The sequence below is a fragment of the Trachypithecus francoisi genome, unplaced genomic scaffold (assembly GCF_009764315.1).
Source record: "Trachypithecus francoisi isolate TF-2019V2 unplaced genomic scaffold, Tfra_2.0 Lachesis_group20, whole genome shotgun sequence".
NCBI lineage: Eukaryota > Metazoa > Chordata > Mammalia > Primates > Cercopithecidae > Trachypithecus > Trachypithecus francoisi.
Window position 1 is genome coordinate 72,211,761 of NW_022681466.1, and position 20,707 is coordinate 72,232,467.

General features: G+C 48.7%; 1 long non-coding RNA gene across 1 annotated transcript; it reads right to left on the reverse strand.

Moving 5' to 3' along the window:
* Positions 1-14,478: 14,478 nt before the first annotated feature.
* Positions 14,479-17,621, reverse strand: LOC117067983. The gene is made up of 3 exons (XR_004430913.1): positions 17,271-17,621; positions 15,153-17,169; positions 14,479-14,593 (listed from the first exon to the last, which is right to left on the reverse strand). It is a non-coding gene; the product is annotated as an uncharacterized LOC117067983 (long non-coding RNA).
* Positions 17,622-20,707: the final 3,086 nt, after the last annotated feature.

The following is a 20,707-nucleotide window of genomic DNA, read 5'->3' on the forward strand; positions in this document are numbered from 1 at the left end:
TAGGAGGGAAACACTACAAAGCACGTACATTTTAGCCCCGTAAGTGAATTCTTTGGGCCTTCCTGTGTCTGCTATCAAATGCAGCACATCACCTCAAAAGGCAAAGTTCTATAAGTCACATCCAAGGAGGGGAAAAATCATTCTAAGTTTTAGCAATCCAGTAAGAACCCGATCCAGAGAAGCCTACTTGTTCCAGACTCTAAGCAGCAATATATTGCTACAATGTAATGAAAACAAAGGGATGATTAAGAAAATTTCAATGCTAATAAAAGACAAAAACGTAATTGGATTTATTCTACTCTAGACGGAGCAGCCGGGCAGTTCACCCATACGTTATGATCGTTGCTGTTTTTCAGGCAGGGTCCAAACTCTGTCAACAAGGCTTGACAGCAAGGGCGTGATATCCACTCACTGCAAGGTCCGCCTCCCAGGCTCAAGCGATTCTCTTCAGCCTCTGGAGTAGCCGGGACTACAGGTGTGCAGTCATCATGCCCAGCTAATTTGTGTGTTTTCAGTAGAGATGGGATTTCACCAGGTTGCCCAGGCTGGTTCCCTGGGTCTCAATCTCCCAGGCTCAAGCAATCCGCCCGCCTCGGCCTCCCAAAGGGCTGGGATTACTAAGCGTGAGCCATCACGCCAGGCCCTTTTTTTTCCTTTTTTTTTTAAGTGATTCATGTGCTTCAGAGTCTTGTAGGCATTTAAAAAAAAAAAAGAATAAGCAAATTCTGTAAGGGAAAGAAAGCATTAACACGTTTTACACTTCTCAAAAATCAAAACTGAAATGCTAAGAATAAATGTATTTTCTAAAGTTCTGTAAAAGTGATACCATGGACAGAGCCACATCACAGACGAGCGTGGCAGGACTGCTCAGATTCAGAACACATTCTGAACAGTCCTCCTGCCACTTTCCTCAATGGGAACACTTTATTCTGTCTTTTATTCAAATTGAGTACCTTGAAAGGGAGTTGAAGAAAACTGCATAGCAGATTTTAAAACTTCAATGCTTTTCTCAATTTTCGCCACATTCTAATGCATTTGACTGACTACACGGCCAATAAGTCTAAAGCTTTTTGCATCGATCAAGACAATGCTCCTTGTAGCAATAGGCTTTTTCTTTTCTATACAAAGATCTATAACTTAAGCTAGTAAACTGGGCATTTCACAAAAATTTTGCACAATTCCTAGCACAGATTTTAGGAAAATAAAACCGTTATCTTTCCACAATTACATAACCAAGCATAGGAAACTGCACAGTTAAAATAATCATTCCATTATTTTATATAAACAAATGATAAAGGAGAGTATGCTTTGGAAAGCAGTATTTCCATATGCCAACGATGAAGCAGAAGACAGTTCCTCAGCCTCATATGACATTTGACTACCGAAGTATTCTGGCCCAAGCCCAGCCCGGTTAAACGGAAATGAAGTCAACGTGTGAGTGACTGTGGTGGGGCACTCTGATAGCTACAGTCCAGGAAAGAACAACTAACATCTTTCTTCTTCATGGGAAAACCGAAACATACTCGAGACCTTGATTCTTTAAAACACAGTCTGCGCCAGCACTAACCATAAGCTCCCATTGATCAAGATTGCTATAACCACAGAGGTGTTTTTCCATGCCCTCGAAAATCATGGACATGGCACATACACAACGTTTTCAAACACTCAATGCTGCCAATTTGTTAAATGTGCTGTGATACCGGAGGTCTTGTGCAGGACCAGAAGCGTCGCAGCCTGGTTACCTGTCTTGGTGTTCAATGCTTTGTATGTGCAAAACCTGCTGTTACAATTTACTGGGCTTAATGTGATTCAGTTCATCACAGAAGAGAGCTGTGACATTTACTTAATTCCACGCACAGATTCTCAGGGTCACCTTCCACGAGTGACTGCTCTGTCCATGAGACAGCGCAGGGAAGACCCAGGAAAGGCCTGGGAGATGCCAGGTGCTCACAAACTGGTATCAGTCTGCTGGTTTCGCCTTAAAGGAAAACAGACATAGAAGAAACTAAAAGGGCTCACTACACCTAATATCACAATGTTCTCAACTTTACCTTAGCCAAAAATAAAAGCGGAAAAGCAAAACTACTGCAGGGCATGATTCCAGTGCTCATCTGAAACATGGAATATTTAGAAGACAAAGCTTATTGTGAGTGCAAGTAATATACACATAAAACACTGGTGTCACAAAACCCAGTCTTTGCCATTGCTTTTATAAAAAGTAAAATTCTCATGAGGATCGCATACATTAACTGATTTTCAAATGAAGGGACTGGTCAACTTCAGGGCATATGATTCTGCCACACATGAGGGGAGCAGTGAGAGAGAAGAGCTAGGATCAAGTGTCCTGAAGCTGTCCTAGGACTGAAATTCAGTTTCTGCCAAAACAAAAACACAGAGTCTGTCAACTTCGATAGCAAGCTCTGCTTGAGAACGTCAAGATGTTAAAGTTGCAAAGGGGCTTCTCCCTGCTATGGGCACGTGTCATCCTTGCAGAAACACAGCCCATCATCATCAAAAACCAGGAAAGAACACAAGCATTCCAGACATGTAATCCAAGAGCAGAAGGGAGCAGAGGCCAAGCTTGCTCGCCAGAACTGTCCCCAGAGGAGAACAGCACAGAGGACCTCACAGGGAGGGCAGGGCAAGAAACAGCAGCTTCCGTCTCACCGCAAGCAGGGCCTGAGCCAGGGACGCAGTGTCCTCCAACCTGACAAGGAGGTGCAAGGAGCCACAGAGAAGTCAATTCAGGGTCTTTTTCAGAAAGGGGCAACAATGAGGAAATCTGGTCTCACCCATCCCACACCCCCCACGGTAACAGCTGAACTTGCACGAGTGTCTGTCACATTCCCCAAACCCTCTTGCAAGTGCTCTTCCTGCACCCAGGTGCTCGTCTCCGTGCTGCTCCTGAGGCCACACCTGTTGCCATCCAGTAGTGACCAGGAATTCACCTTTGTCTGGGAGAAGCAAACGCAGAGTTCACACACTCCCGTACAGGTTTGCTGGCTGAGAATCTAACGGCACTGTCCGATTCCAGATGTGCTGCTACCAAGGAGAACGTTCGATGTCCGGCATTTATAAATGGTATCAGTGGGTTCTCCTGGGACTCCCAGGCAGCCGCACGAGGGAGGGAGCTGTTGCCCTGTTACCCCGAGCCAAAGCAAGCCTGTGAGGCAAACACCACAGGCCACATCACACTCGAGCACCGACTCTTGACAGTTGCTCGTTCGTGTGTTAAGAAGAGTTCGGGGTACAGGCATCAGACAGGCCTGATCTCAGCCATGGGACAGCAGTGACTGCCCACAAGTCCCGTATCTAAGCCCCGACTTGCCCATCCGGCCTTCCTTCAGGAACAATGACCACCTCACAGTGCAGCCATGAACGCTAAGTCAGCACGTGCATACACAACCAAATTCATTTCAATTGTGCTTTCTACCCCAATTTAATACAACCAAGCACTATCATTGAGACTGAATAACCAATATTAGAACAGAAGATCAGGCCAGCGATGGTGGCTCAGATCTGTAATCCCAGCACTTTGGGAAGCTGAGGTGGGTGGATCACTTGAGGTCAAGAGTTGGAGACCAGCCTGGCCAACATGGCAAAACCCCATCTCTACTAAAAATAAATTATCCGGACATGGTGGCACACACCCTGTAACCCCAGCTACTAGGGAGGCTGAGGCATAAGAATCGCTTGAACCTGGGAAGTAGAGGTTGCAGTGAACGGACATCGTACTACTGTGCTCCACCCTTCCAGCCTGGGTGACAGACCAAGATTCTAGTAAAAAAAATAAAAGGTCAAGATGAAAACTGATTGCCAAGGTCCGTGTTCCATATACTTCAAACATCAAGTTCATTAGCTGGTACTTGATCAAGTTGTTGTTTTCTTCATTACAATCTTGTATATCCTTCTAACACGACTCAAAATGTTTACGTTTGAGCACACCTCGAGTATAACAAAAAATAAAGTGCCTGTATTTCATAAATGAGCAAGTTCCAGTAAGGCTGCATCCTGCTCTAGTTAATCCTTTGACAACGTAAAACTGAGCCATCCTGACACAGCACTGACAAATGGTACAAGAATAATGACCTCCAATTAAATCGCTAGATTTAGAGAACACATCAATATAGTTTATCACTAATTCACCAGCGGTTAGCAAGAGTTTAAAGGAAGAAAAAGTATCGGGACTGTAACTAGAAATAAAGGCAAAAATAAACACGAGAAATTAGTCACGTTTAAATCAATACCCTTTCTGTGGGGCCGTAAGAAAGTATACACAACAGGTGTGCAAGCTGTCATGCTAAGCTGTCACCAAGCTCTCTATGAAGGTGGTAAGAGCGTCCCAAGTCGCAGAGCTTCATCTTCCTATTTAAACGCTAAACAACCAACACCACACTCAGCACGCAGTGAGAACTCTGAAAGCTCAGAGGAATGCATGATGGGATGAAGGGCCCCAGCCCTGCCATCACCCTGCTGCTTATTAAAAATATAAAACAAAGCCCTGCCTTCAAGGTGCTCAGATCTAACTAGTACAAGGTTTTGCTTTTAACTACGAATGATGAAGACTCGCAACAGCTGTGCGAAATGTAAGGCACCCTCATAAGAGAACTTGGCTGAGACTAAACCCAGAGATGGTTTTTTAACCACAGAAGAGGAAAGAACTGAAGAACCTTACAGAACGTTGGCAGCAATCTCTATTTCTCTATGGTACAACCTGGAATTTACCTTTGAGACAGACTGTCCTTCTGTTCTGAAAAATCAGATTATTCTTGCAATCCTCCATCAGGACTGAAATTCCCAAAGGCATGGAAACCAAGTACTAATTTTAAACCCCCCCCAAAAAACTACCTATGATCTTAGTTGTGAAATTTAGTATTCTCAAATTCCAAATTTGGAAATATTTTGCACAAAGTCCTTATTTTCCCTGTTGACTTGAAAGCTCTCTATTCTTTTGTCCTAAACATCTTCTTTCTCATCCTTCCAAACAGTAGCTCAAGATGAACTTACATATCGTTTTCAATGTTAACAAAGAAGATACTACAATTGTCATCAACTGTTTCTATTCACAACTCTAGGAGGGATTGTGCTACATCGTGAGGAATAACACGAGGCAGTAAATACGCCACGAAGAAAGAACAGTAGAAAGTGGACACATTTCCTGATAAGTGGCGATTTCCCATTGAGCTGCTGACAAAGTTATAATATGGAAAGCTACACAGCTGCTCTGTTAGCTCTACCTCACTTAAGTGACCGAGTCATTGTTGTTTCGGTTCCCTCTCCCGTCTGGGGATGAGACACACCTCACAGAGCTGTTTATGATTTCAGGAACACACACATCAATGAAGTGACCGTTCCTAAATCGTTGCAAAGGGTATAGTAACCTGCCAAACTTCAACTAGGTTGCAACAAACAACAGTTTCCATCCTACACTCTCCGGTGCCAGCAAGATGGTGCGTTCTGGGATCCCTGCGGGAACCCTATTCCTGGTGCCATAGAGCACACACACATTGACTTCCACATGGTGTACGTATATGGTACACTGTAACACGTGTACATGCATACAGAGTACACACACCCGAACATGTATAGTGTACATAAGTGCACTACGTGCGTACAGAGTGCACACACATCCAGATCCATGTGGTGTACATGTATAGAGTGTACACACATCCAAATATATATATAGTGTACAAACAAGTTCACTACGTGTGTACAAGCATAGAGCATACACACATCCATATAGCAAATGTACATAGGTACGCTAACATGTATGCACATGCATAGAGTGTACACTCATCTATATACATACAGTGTACACAGGTATACTATAACCTGTATGTACATGCATATGGCATACACATGCACATCCGTATGTACACAGGTATGCTATTTGCTATATGTATACACATGCATATAGCATACATTCTTATCAAATGTAGGTAGGTGCACTACAGCATGCATACACATGCACAGCGTACACATAGGCACATGTATACAATGTACATCAGTACACTAACGTATAAAGCATATACACATATGCAATAGTGTACATACATATGCAGCATGTATATGTATTACTGTGTACATATCCAGAAGTTTATTCAGTGTGCATAGTGTACACGCATGCTTGTGTGCACATATGTATATATACATCTGCAGAAATAATGTGCACATGCCCACACGGTGTACGTACACAGGTATGTATATGGCATTAAATACATGCATGTATGTACACAGGCAGAAAAGACAGGTGTCCAAGTAGTGTGTTTATAACCATAGTGCCCATACACACATGCCTACAACATGCACGTGTATAGGACACATATGAAGTGCACATACCTATACATTGTAAATACATGCACAGTGGAAATACACGTAGTATGCGTACACCACATACAAACATGTACATTTATACAGTACACATATACCGAGACCCAGAACGGGTCAGGAGTATTAACACTGCGGAGAGGCTTCCAGTTCTACCTAAGTGAATTGTTTTTCAAACAAACAGTGGGAAGGGCACAACCACTTTCCCTCAGAGCTCTGGGCCTGACCGTGGAGGTTCAGAGGTTTCCTAATGCAGTACACATCAGGACTGACTCACGACGAAGCGCTCCTTAAAAATTAAAAATGTGTCCTCATGTTTTGGCCTTTGAGACAAAGCCTCTTATTTAATCGAGTTCTGACTGAATTTGACTCACAGTGCTCTGGCAGATTCTTCATTTTCTGGTGAGACAGACGAATGTCCCAGGGTGAGGGCAATGCCAGCCCTTTCAGGATCAGCTTTTCGAGGAGCGATGTCTGCCAGAACAGAATCCAACACCATAGTAGGATCCCCCAGCCAGCCACTTAGACACTTCCGGGTACTTACTCTGTCTGCTTGTTTCCCTTTTTTGAATTCAGCTGGGGGGGGGGGGGGGACAAAAAATCGAAACCAAAATTAAACAGCCCAAGTGTTTGTGTGTCTGAAAAGTTAATACATCCACATCCAACTTTCTAAATGAGACACGGCAGGTATGATGGTCACCGAACAGTGGCCACTGTTGACAAAATACAAAGTCTTCTGCAAACAAGAACGACTTTCTAGGAATAAAAAAGTCAAGGGAATTTACTTCACGTATTGAAGCTGTCAAGGGTGCTCATCAAAAGTGTACTTAGAGGTTTTCCTTTCAAGTTATTTTTGAAGATTTTTAAGTTGCAATACTGAAAAGCCTCTGGGAAAAGAAAGGACACAGGTATCTGGAAGATTTCTACTAAATAATTTTCATGTCTTTTTGATAAAGTTAAATAAGGTCAGCCTTGAAGTCATGGGTTCCACGACTCTGAGGCTGTGGATGGAATCCACACCACCACCAGACAACTGAATAAACAGGAAGGCCGCACACACAGGACACACGCAGTGAGCCAGCCTGACTACTTGTCAGCTTCTGGGTCAGTTCTACCCAGTTCTGCCCAGGCCCCACTGGAGATGCCAACCTGCCCTTTAGAAGCCTTCAATCCCCGCCTTTCAAAATCTAATCCTCTTCAACTGAGGCCCGAGTCCAAAAATCTACTGACATCTTAGCACCTGTGAGGCCAGCTGTCTCCCAGCCTTTTTGGCACCAGAGATGGGTTTCATGGAAGACAATTTTTCTGGGGGGGAGGGGGTTGAATTGTAACTGTTCCACCTCAGGTCAGGCATCGAATCCTCATAAGGAGCACCTCCGAGATCCCTCACATGCAGTTTACGATAGGGTCCCAGCGCCTAGGAGAACACACAGCTTATGATAGGGTCCCAGCGCCTAGGAGAACACACAGCTTATGATAGGGTCCCAGCGCCTAGGAGAACACACGGCTTATGATAGGGTCCCAGCACCTAGGAGAACAGATATTAAATGAGTTGGCAAAGCCAAAATCCACCCGATCTACCACTCCAAAACAAACATACACCACTGCCCAATATTGATGTGAGACAAAAACATGGAAGTCCTGAGGGCCCACACTGACCACAGCCAGACACCACTTCTGCAAGAACCAAGCACGTGCCTAAAGATCACCCGTGATGACCCAGGAGAGCAGCTTTGAGCAGAGACCAACGTGAGGGAGAGGCGCAGGGCCAGGGTGCTGGGTGTGCCCGTCTTTGTGACCTCACTGAGATTGCTGACCTCTGGCCCTTGGTGTCCGTCCTATGGAGGAGGTAGCCCCCAAATCCCTGCCTCCCTTCAGCGCTGACTGAGGCTGCCCTGCAGTCTCCCTAGGGCCAAGACTGCTTCTAAATCCTGTTCACTGCACACCCACAGAAAAAACAAATAAACAAAGTATCAAGTATGCAGACAGCAAAAGAAAAGCATGTGAATCCTCCCCTATTCCACAGGCATTTAAAACGTAACGGGGAAACTGTGGTAGTCTTTAAACCCCCACCAGCTCTCACGTCCTGTTGCAATGTTTTAGCTAATCAGGAACGGCTTTACCAAGCACCTGTGTGTTCAGGAAATCAGTTGACAGATTCCAAATAACCTCGGAGCTTACGACTTGACCCCCACTCACGCGCATCACCTCTCCAGAGGAACGAGCCCTGGACACCTTTCAAATGGTGAGGAACAGGAACAAGGGTAGCTTTCCCTCAATACCACAAAACAAGTTCGACCCCGAGGAGACCGGAGAACAGCGATGTTTGTTTAGATGCTTTCCCACTGACCTTGTCAGAGCAAACGTTCCCATCCCACACCGCCCAGTGTTTAACTCTCCCTGGGATACCAGCAGCCGTCAACCCTCAACAAGCTGGAAACAGAGGCCAAGCTGACAGGAGGCCTATCTCCATTCCCTACTGAATTCGCTCAGGACACGGATGTTCCCAAACACACACGGCCCCGGGTATTCCACACCTGGAGAACATTCAAACAGACGCTGCAAAGACGTTCCCCTCAAGAGAAACTCAGCTTCTAACTTCCCTTAGGGAAAAATATGAGACCCAGAACTTTCCAGAAAATCAAGTGTAGGAAGAAGCCACTCACCTCTCGCACTTCCTAAACCTGCTTTCCCGCAGGTGCTGAGGGATGTCCCCGCGCCAACCCCGTCCACCCGGGACGGCGGCAGGGCTCAGGCAGCCAGCACCTGGGCAGCTGGCGAAGCAACCCCAGGGTGAAAACGTCATCCCAGTCACCACTTCCCGGAGCCCCTCAGCAAGAAAAACACAGGCGGGACAGAACCGAGGGCCGACTCGAGGCTGGGGAGCCACAGACCCGCACAGCTCAATCATCAGACACGCTCTTCTGTGGACAGAGCCCAGCCCAGGGGGAGACCAGCACAGAGACCCTCATGCCGGCTCCACGAGCCAGCGTCCTCCAGGGCTGCAAATTTGTGATCACAGCTTCAGAATTTGGTTCCAGAATCTTCCGGAATCAAAGACACACCACACTGTAAAGCTGCCAGGACAGCAGGGCCCAGGAGCAGGCTCAGGGGAGGACCACGTAGAAACCCCACACAAAGCATACACGTGTGCATGCTTGCTCCACACATGCCACCCCGTCACCCAATACTATACACGCAAACGTATGTATGCACTCCATACACACCCTCAAATACACTCACCAAATATGATGCGTGTACACACTCCACACACATCCTCAAATACATACAACACACATGAACATGCTCACTGCGCCCACACCTGCTAAATACACTCACCACACACGCACAAACATGACACACGTGCACACTCAGTCCAGACATCACACCCCTCACCAAGTACACAGGTGCACACACCCCCAAGTGCAGAACCTGCAGACTCCACAAGCTTTGGTTTCCCCCACTGTTTATCTCATCACATGAGATCCACACACAGGTGTCATTTACGGACATCTAACACCCGGGGAGGCCCTTAGACAGAACTGCAGTCACAAGTCGCCTTCATTCAGGCATTCATCACCAGCCTCCTGAAGCCACCTCCTGTCCCCACGGGGAGGGGGGCCGAGACCGCAGACGTCACTGGGCTTACAGATCCCCAGGCTGGCCACCCAGCGAAATCAGGAGGGCTCGGCCACGGCCGTAGAGGGAGACGGGTACTGGCTCAGGTATGCGGAACATGAGTCCTCATTTTCATACAGTGTCACCTACGACAGCGTCAGGTGAAAGCCAGTGGTCTGGCATTCCTGGGATAGACAGTCCTGGAATCACAAGGGAAGCTTTTGACTTCTCCCCTCTGAACACATGAGGTCCATGGTCCCCTCACATCTAACACTGGAAATCCGAATCGGTGACTCCTTGTCCACCTGAGGACCACCCAAGAGGATCCACACACCTGCTACAACAGCAGCACCGCACCTGGTCTGCAGGGGAGCAAAGCAAATCCCCCCTTTATGAATAAAACTGGATTACCCCGACACTGGCAGCCTGCAGTGTGTATATCGTCAAGCCCCCACATCTGTGCCACCTGCAAGAGGAACACAAGCCCTTAGTCCCGGGCTCTCAGGACAGCCTGTGAGGTGGATGCTAGCACCCTTCTCATCTCCCAGTGGAGAGGAGAGAAGGCCAGGGTCAGGGCTGGTGTATCAGGAGGGTCGGGGTTCAAACCCCATCTGCCTCACAAAGCAGCCCTGACCGTTCAAGTGACTTCTATCATCAGCCTTAAAATGTACTACAGTTACCAAGAATTCTGAGTGCTGTTCCTTGGGACGTCATAAGCAAACATTTTGTTAGAAAGATTTGCCAAATCTGCTTTCAAAATCCTATGTTATGAAATGACTAATGAAAATTTGAGCTATAAAATAAAGCACAGTTAAATGAATCCCAAAATGACTATCGTGAAGGAAGCTTTAACTTGAAGTGAAAAATATCCTCTAAATGACATCAGCCAGAATTATCTTCAATCATTACTGATCTCATATGCTTCATGAATTATACAGCATCATCTCAGATATGAACTTAAAACCATTAGCTGAATGTACATTTCAGCACAACCAAAGTTCTGCTGTAATAAGCAGTACAGGAGTCTCTGGAGAGGATTTTAATTGGGACTACAAACGATGCGCACGATCGTGGTAAGAGGTTTCATGCTGGCTGTTCTCCAAGGTGCGACACAGAGAAACACCACTAACCTCAAAGATACCTGCTGCTTTATAATGAGATGAGAGATGAGAGACAATGTGGACGGACTACTGTAAATATTTGAAAAGGAGAAACAATGCAAGGAAAGAATCGTATCCGTTTCCCTTTACATTCTTAGAAAAAACCGATTTTTCTTTTGGGATGATTTAAAAAGAAAATGACATTTCTGGATTTTTTTCTTTTTTTACTTTTCTTTCTGAGGCAGGGTCTTGGCTCTGCAGCCAAGACTGGAGGACAGTGGAGCAATCGCAGCTCACTGCAGCCTTAAGTGATCTTCCCACCTCAGCCTTCAGAGTAGCAGGGACCACAGGCATGCACCACCACACTCAGCTCACTTTTCTGTTATACAGATGGGGTCTTGCTATGTTGTCCAGGCTGGTCTTGAACCCCTTGGCCTCAAGTGATCCTCCTGCCTTGACCTCCCAAAGATTTCGCCTAAGCGACCGTGTCTTATGGGAAAATAGACATCAGAGCAAATGCATTTCTGTAAGATTTTCTATCTCTTTTCACTGGAGAAACAGGTAACTTGCCTCCAAGGGTCAAGACAAAGCCGTTACTGCAGACAAGAGCGCTGTGCATTCCGGGAACCACTACACCACGAGGCGCGGCCGTGCACACTGGACGCAGGAGTAACACACGAGGCTAGCACAGGCCGATGCTGGCCCTCTCCAGAAGCAGGCCTATTCTTCCTCCTCTCCTCAGCCCCCTCTCCCTTCAGGCCTCAGTGGCTGCTGACAGGGGAGAGGCCACAACTAGAGGAGGCTCTCAACTCCACCAGGGACAGGAGCCCCGGACCCTGGGGACTCAACTGCTGCCCTCCGCGCCCACCTCCTTCTGGTCCAGCCTTCTCAGGAGCCAGGCATGGCCACTTTGACCCTCTTTCCCTTCTGTGACTCCTACAAAAACCAGTCCAGCGAGCCCAGGCTGCCTCACACTCCATGGTCACCCGGCACATGCCCCCTCCATGACCTTATCCAAGCTCCTGGGGCCAGAAGGGTCTTGCAATATTCCACTTTCCAGTTGAGCATCCCCAGCCTGAAATCCAAAGTGCTCCGAAGAGCATTTCCTTCCAGTGTCATGAGGAAGCTCGGAATGTTTCAGGTTTCGGAGCATTTTGGAGTAGGGACTGTCAGCCTTAATTTAAACCTCTTCAAGGAAGCCACACACTGAAGCCCCCGATGTCCACCCTACACAATCCCAGCACACCCTCTGAAGTCCTCAGCAACAGATTTTCTTTCTTCAAAAATAACCACAAGTCACAAACTCACACGCAACCACAGAAGGGGGCTGTGGACACCCGCACAGACGATGAAATTTAACTGTCACATTTTTACCTGGGTAATTTAAAGTCATTCCTCAAAACACACCTGTTTTACTGAGTCGCATTTTAAGGTGAACACAAATCATTTCAGGGAAACAAACGTCACTTTGGGCTGCGTGCGGATTCTTGACTCCCATGAATAACTCAGCGTTCACCCTCACTTCTGGATAAGGGAGAAGATACAAAGAAATCTATTAAAGACACGAAAACACGTTTAAGAAGGGTTTGAAAGGTTCCTCCTGTCCCCCTGGAGGGGAGAGGAGGACACCTGGAAAGCTCACGGGGGACAGGAGCACAGCCTCCTCGGTGTGCCACGGACGCCGCCTCGCCAAGGGGAGAGGATGATGCCTGGAAGGCTCACGGGGGTGGGAGCACAGCCTCCTCAGTGCTTTCTACACTCAGCAGCTTCAGAAATTCCCGTAGAAGCAGAACACATGAGAACTGAGACTGGAACACCCCCAAAGAAAAGGGACGAGGGGTCAAAAAAAGCATTCGATCATTACCAAGGAGCACGGTCATGAAGCCGCTTCAAAGACCGTGTGAGAAGTCACTCATAGGCGTTTCAGACAATAAGGTAGCCCGAGATTGCTCGATCAGCTCAAACAGGCTGCCGTTCCTCAGGCCATGAATTCTCTAAGTTGAGCCTCTCAGTGAGCAGAAGTCACTCGCATCTCTGCCAGAGAAAGTACTAGAAGCCGACACATAACCTCATGAAACCTGGGCTTCAGCCTGTCGACAACAGTGAGTCTGACACGGTACATCCCTCCAGATGGCTAAAGACCCCAGGGGTTCATCAGACAACCTCGAAGGGCTGTGTCTGTCCAGCCCCTTTTCCAAGTTCTGGATGATTTTTCCTGATGTACTATAAGCAGCATGTTCCAGTAGAAACGTCATTAACTGGCTGGGGATCCTCTTAATTTTGAAGTTAGAAACACACTTGGCCAGGCACGGTGGCTCATGCCTGTGATCTCAGTACTTTGGGAGGCTGAGGCAGCTGGACTGCTTAAGTCCAGGAGTTCGAGTCCAGCCTGGGCAACATTGCAAAATTCCATCTCTACAAAAAATACAAAAGTAAGTCAGGCATGGGGACATGTGGGACATGTGCCTGTGGGTCCTGGCTACCCAGGAGACTGAGGCAGGAGGATCGCTTGAGCCTGGGAGGTGGAGGCTGTAGTAAGCCGTGCTCACACCACTGCCTGGGCAACAAAAAGGTTTTTTTTGCCTGTCTCAAAAAAACCAGAGAGAAAAAGAATTATATACCTGACTTGGCCAAAATAGGCCTTGTGGAATGACCTGAAACACAGCTGCAAATTCTGGCAGGGCCTCCCCTGGCTTGATTTATGGTGAGTGTAGGACCGCTCTGAAGGATAGGACCCCAGGCACCTCCCGAGACTAGACCTTACAGTACAACTTCCCTTCGCGGGACAGAACACTGGCCTTGGAGCCTGGGACACCCTGGGGCAGTGCCACCATCCCGAGGCCGCCATGGTACAAGGAGGCCCTACCATCATGAAGCCTGGGACGTCCGTCAGAGCAGTGCCACCCACCTGAGGTCGCCATGCCAGGGGAGCCCTACCATCATGAAGCCTGGGACGTCCGTCAGAGCAGTGCCACCCACCTGAGGTCGCCATGCCAGGGGAGCCCTACCATCATGAAGCCTGGGACGTCCGTCAGAGCAGTGCCACCGACCTGAGGTCGCCATGCCAGGGGAGCCCTACCATCATGAAGCCTGGGCCGTCCGTCAGAGCAGTGCCACCGACCTGAGGTCGCCATGCCAGGGGAGCCTGGACATCATGAAGCCTGGGACGTCCGTCAGAGCAGTGCCACCAACCTGAGGCCGCCATGCCAGGGGAGCCTGGACATCATGAAGCCTGGGACATCCTGGGGCAGTGCCACCAACCCGAGGCCGCTGGCACACACGGGGGCCCTGGCGCCACTGAGAGGCTGCACAGCAGGTCCAAGCCCAGGCCAGGAGTGAAGAGGCCCCACATCCTTTCCATCCCTCCCGCTGAGTCCACAGACGTCTCGGAGCAGAAATGCATCAGCCTCAATGTCCACGGGTAAGTTCTGGACACAGAATCTGGAAGCATAAAAGATGGTCTTGGGCTGGTTCGTTGCCGGCTCGGACCTGTCCTGTTTCCACACAAAACCTGGCTCACACCAAGCAGCGTCTAAGTCCTGGAAGATCTGCTGAACACAAGTGCAGTTACAAAGTGGAGAAACTGGAGGGGGCCGGGCTGTGCTCCAGTGGCACCAGCGTTTCTCAGGAAGACCCCGGGCATTACAGGGTCCAGGGCAAGTGCTTCTTGGGATTCAGTGCATGGAACAAGAACCCATTCCCCGGTCCTGTTGAATGTGAATCGGCTAAGGGCCGATTCCCTCCCTCGGAGGATTAAGCACCGCCCCACAACACTTTGGTATGGGTGTGTTATTACATACGTTGATATGGGTATGTTATTACCCATACCAAGGTAATAACAAGCCCGTTACCAGCAGGAGGCTGGTGATGAAGATGTGAGGACCATTTGAGCACGAGGGATCCTGACAGATCATCCCTGGCACCGAGCAAGGGGCGGACAGTACCCCCTGTTCCTGACGCATCAGCCCTGGCACTGAGTGAGGGGTGGCAGCACAGCCTGTGCCCCTGTAGATGCAGAGAGATGTGAGGGGGACGCAGGCTGGGCTTTGAGGTTAACTCAACCACCTGCGCTTGCACCTCCATTCCACAGGCAGCATTAGGGCTCACCTTGCCCCCGGGCTGCACTTTTTTCTGCTTATGAGTCATGCTCGCTTTACATGGACAGGCATAGCTATAATAACGGTTCCCTGATTATTTCGCTGCCTACATGAAGGGCTTTCAGAATTCACTTCCATCCTTAGGAAAGGGGGCCAACACCAGGCTGTCTCCCTTAAGATGCCATGTCTCATATGGGGAAAAAAAATCAAGAGAAATCAAATAAAGGCCATAAAATACATCAGTTTCAACACTAAAATTTAATAGTACGCTTTAAATTGAAGATGAGTTAAGTCACATTTCCAAACCTCTGAAAGCACGGTTACTGGGAGGGAATGGTTTGCAACACACAAAGGCAGCTCTGTAGAAGGGCCCAGGCTGGATGAAGGCTCAAACGTCAGTGCAAGGAGAAAGTCTGAACAAACTCTCTCCTGCCCTGCTGCTGTCCTCTTCCAAAACACACTGGTTATCTGTCAGTTTAGAACAAGGCCTAGGGAGGCGAGAGGCAGGCCTGGGAGGGTCACCTAGCATCCAAGCTCCTCACCCACACAACCGGAACAGGCTGAGCTGAGCGGCACACACAGACACGACTAATTCTCCCCAGAAAGAAGACGGAAGGCAGCACACTGCCACGCCAGGCGCCCTGCAGACGAGAAGATGGAGGGGAGCCAGAGGGACCTTTAATCTGGCTTGCATGGTGGAGGGAGGGGAATAATGCCACTCACTTGAGTGTTGCACAATTCTTTCTAGCACTGAATGGCAGAAAACAAACATTATAGATGCTTCCTCAAATAAATGTTCCTGAAGAACTGAACATAAATTCTGTTCAGGAAATAGCATTCTGAATGCCTCCAGTGCTTCTGTTTTCAATAATCCCAGAGTAATTCTATAAACCCGGGAATCAGTCTCACCCAACTCCAGGATCACGGCCCAGGTGACATGGGCACACACATCCTGAAGCTCCAATGCTCAACTCAAGTGGGGCGAGTGAAAATCATCCTGGGTATAATTGACACGGACACAGGAAAGTGGCTGAGCCCCAAACCCCTAAACTAGGAAGACCAGCGTCCTTCCGGGGCCTCACCTCTGTCCTTTCCCAGCCTCTGGGAACCACCACTCTGCTCTCTACTGACACAAACGCCCCTCCAAGGTACAACACCAGGAAGATCATCATTCAAAACTGAGGAATGTGGCAGAACAAAGCTGTCAGGAGATTTTCATCACCAACACCACTAGTTACATGACCCAAAGATGATTAAAATCCCAGGCCCTTAAAGACTGAATGTCATCTATACTTAAATGCATTTAATCACCATATTGGGGGTTATTCCTTTGTTTTGCTGCAAATATATCCAACTGCTGTAAAAGGAAAAGGCAATTTGTTAACGAAGCTTCTTGGAGTGTCTCAACAGGCCTCGAGGTAGGATAAACGGCAGGACTTCCTGGCAGAAACGCTCAGCTCTGAGGTCAGGTGGAGTTCTTGGGCACCAACCAAGGCAAAATAAGGTCGAAGACCACACCACACTTTCCTCAATCACATCTTCATTCCACGTTTCCTTCTATTTCTCACGACTTCACTGGGAGAAATTGCACTGAAAGAAAATGGAAACACACACATACATAGGAGACCCTGCAGATGCTGAGAATGGGTGCAGCTGTCACAGTCCGAATGTCCTTTCGGGGCCATCTGACCTGGCTGGGATCCAAGTATCCAAGTGCAGGATTGTATGTCAGACCCGTGAAGCCAGGATTACAGCCACTGAATGGCAGTTTTCCATCCCACAGCAACCGGCCTTGCTAGGGGCTTCCTCGGGAACCACCGACTTCACACCACCACCCCTCAACTACTTCAACTAGCCTACATCATGGCAGAGGCCTCTCCAGGCAGACCAGCCCTGCCCTAGTCCTGCTTCATGGCACATCCTCCAGGCAAACGTCCTTGGCCTCCTCCGGGAGGCTGTGCTCGGAAGGTGCCCTCATTTACTTCTGTGGCTCTGAGACATTTAACTAGAGCCCGACACACTTCTTCCTGTTCACGTAATATTGAGTTAACAGATTTTTATGAGTCAATTTTCACTGGGAAAAACACCATTTCAGGAGCTCCAATGACCACAATGAAAATGTTTTTACCTCCCCTTACGTGACCTCGGCAACGCCAGGTCCAGGAAACGTTCTGGATCTCAGATAATGGCTTATCCACTCATAGTAAGTCTTGGTCTTGTTTCACAAGCTATCAAATGCTGCCCAGAAGCAGGAAAAACCGCACAACGTGGCAGGGAGGGGCGACCAGTGTGAGTTCTAAGGCCAGGCCACCCGGGTCTGCTGACAGCGTGGCAAGGGGCAAACAGTGCAGGGTCTAAGGCCAGACCGCCCGGCTCCCGCTGACAGTGTGGCTTCAGGAGTTTCCTAAACCCTCTGCTCTCCAAGGTTCATGTCAGAAAAATTGCAGTGATAACCGTGTCCACCTCGTTTATATATATACATATATATACGTATATATACACACATATACATATATATATACACATATATACATATATATACCCCAAACCTACAGCCCTACAAAGGTCATTAATCCTAGTTATCCTCAAGGCATTGAGCCATCAATAATGAGCCATCTCCCTTGCTGCTGACCTGCCTCAGCCCCACCCTCCGGAAACCCCGCATCCACACCAGCCACACAGGATGAGGCCAGGGAAGGCGCAGGGCTGTGTCTTGGGAACTTAAACTCTGGAAGCTGAGTTAAATCAGTGCCGCTCAAATCTTGTCACCAACTCTCTTGTTAAATTGGGAGATTCCATCTCTGGGGATCTTGAAGGAACTTGAGGCTCTACATTGAGTGAGGTGAGCACTCGTGCTGCAATGAGACGGCAGGGAAAGCAACCGAATCTGGGGTCGCAGCTGTCTGAGGCTTGGGTCCCACCGGGAAAGTGGCACCAGGGCCCTCAGGACAGTGGCGGAGGTCCCAGGAGGCAAGTTCCCGGCGCAGAGACTCATGAACCCAAAGATTGCTCCAGGGCCAGGAGGGGTTGCTGTGCTGACAGCCACGAGGCAGGCAGCCTTCGAGCTCCTCCAGCTGCCATCCTGCAGGCAGGGAGGACAGTGCCCAGACCACCCCGGGGATCCCCCAGCCTGCCAGGCTGGTACTCTTACTCCAGCCACTGACAAGAGTCCCCATGTTCCAAGCTAGGTTGAAACAGCGCCTCAGGCCTCGGGGCACATGCACCCCCCTGCAGGGCAACTCCTACCCAACACCTGGGGATGGCTATTCCCACACATCCCCAACTCACAGGAAACTTAAAAATGAAAGTCGGAAGATACAGCCAGGAAACCAATGCTCAAGAAGCAACTCCAGGGTGACTCTTCCTGGAGCTATTGCTACTGAACATCTTTAAAAACATTTCCAGGGTGACTTCCTAGAGCTATTGTTGTTGAAAATCTTTAAAATTCTTCATTTCAAAATTAGCTTTTATTACACTGTCTTCCCTATTCTACCAAGACTCTAGAAAACAAAACTACTACAAATTCCAATTCTATCTTATAGCAAGTTAGAAATACACGTTTCCTCAAAGGATTCTACGTGTTTCCTTGGCAATATCCTTTCCATGCCCCATACTACTGCCCGCAACAGGGAAGGCTTTTCCAACCCAACCCATCCCAACCCAAACCAACCCAAACCAACAAAACCCAACCCAACCCAACCCAACGGCCCTGAGACAGGCCCCTAACGAATCATCTACAAACTCTTGAGACAGGCTTGCCCTGACAAATCATCTGCAAACTCCATCTTCCATTAAAAACAGTACCGAAAATGAGCATATTACCACTTTTTAAAAATTACTGTAAAGTGGACAGTGTTCAGTTCTGTGAATTTCGGCACAAATATTCCCATAATCATCATCACACAAGCAGAACAGTCCAACAGCCCCAAACCCACTCACGGGGCCTCATAAGCATACCCTCCCATTCCCAGCAACCAACCTCTCTGTGTTCTCCCATCCCCCGGGTCTGTCTTTTGCGAGTGCTGTGGCAAAACACTCGCAAAATCACGATTTCCTGGGCGTCGTGCTTGGAGGTGCACCCGGGGTGTCCATTCCTGGACTACATTCCATTCCTGGATTACATTTGACTTAAGACTCCACAGTGAGAATGATTTCTGGTGAATGAAACACCAGGCAGGAGGTTGATTCCGCTGGGCAGCTCTTCACACACAGCCCAGGAGCTGAGGGGAGAGGAAGAGACCCACGCGCGTCCACCGTGCTCACGGCCCCTTCGAATGCCCCCCACTCCTAGAGGCCCGGGCCCAAGGGAAATCTGACCTGAAAATGGGCAAACCCTCACTTTGGCAGAGGGACAGGGACTCGGGGCCACAACTTGACCTCAGAGCAACACAAGTGCAGACACAGCACCCCAGGACACCCTCCCCACCCAAATTCAAGGAGGAAAACCAACGCCCCACCCCCTTGCGGAAACCCCCGGCTGCTGGAGCAGACACCTGCTGGCGTGAGCAGCCTCTCCCGTCCCACGTTCTGGGCTCATCACCTGTGCCTCAGCCCTGGCACTGCTCGCCACACCCACAGGTATGCCAGGAGGGACAGGTCCTAAGGTCTCCACTGCACCAAAGCCTGCAAGGCAAAGGGGCCGCTCCCTCCAGCAGGAGTCCAGAAGCACAGACTGCACCAGCGTCAAGGCGTGAGAATTCTCCCCTCGGTCTCCGAGTCTCCAGTCTGTTGCCCGCCAGGATGTTCTGCCAATGGCGAGGCCCAAGCTGGGCGGCACATTTGGTTCTCACCATTTCCCTTCTCAAGATCAATACTGCAAACATATCCAATTCATCCTGTCACTAAAAATGAAATAATCCGCCATCTCCATCACAGATGATGCAATCAGATTTCCATTACCGGGTTTTGTTTTGTTTTTTTCTATTTTGAGATGGAGTTTCTGCTCTGTCGCCCAGGGTGGAGTGCAATGGTGAGATCTCGGCTCACTGCAACCTCTGCCTCCTGGGTACAAGTGATTCTCCTGCCTCAGCCTCCCAAGTAGCTGGGATTACAGGTGCCTGCCACCATGCCCGGCTAATTTTCATCTTTTCAGTACAGACGGGGTTTCACCATGTTGACCAGGCTGGTCTCGAACTCCTAACCTCAGGGGATCCACCTGCCTCCTCCTCTCAAAGTGCTGGAATTACAGGCGTAAGTCACCACTCCCGACCATTACTGGTGTCATTTCTAAGCAACTCTCTCACACCCACTCCCATTTTTTTTTTTTTAAAGAACTAGCTTTATGCCTATATTTTTTCCAAGAGAACCAGTTACCCATTTGAAGTACAAATAAGACACCATGGTTAAAAACCCAAAATGCCCATTTGCACAGAAGTCTCCAAATTCCCAGTCGATTTAAGCCTTGAGAATAAGATCAAGCCGTTGGCTGAATACAACTTCCCTTTCCATCTGTCTGCCTGTGAGTTAGACACAAGGACGAAGCCACGAGCTGGGGACATAAAGGCAGGAACCACCAGGGTTGCCGAGACTCCCAATAAAAGCTGGAAGGACCAACACAAAGGCACC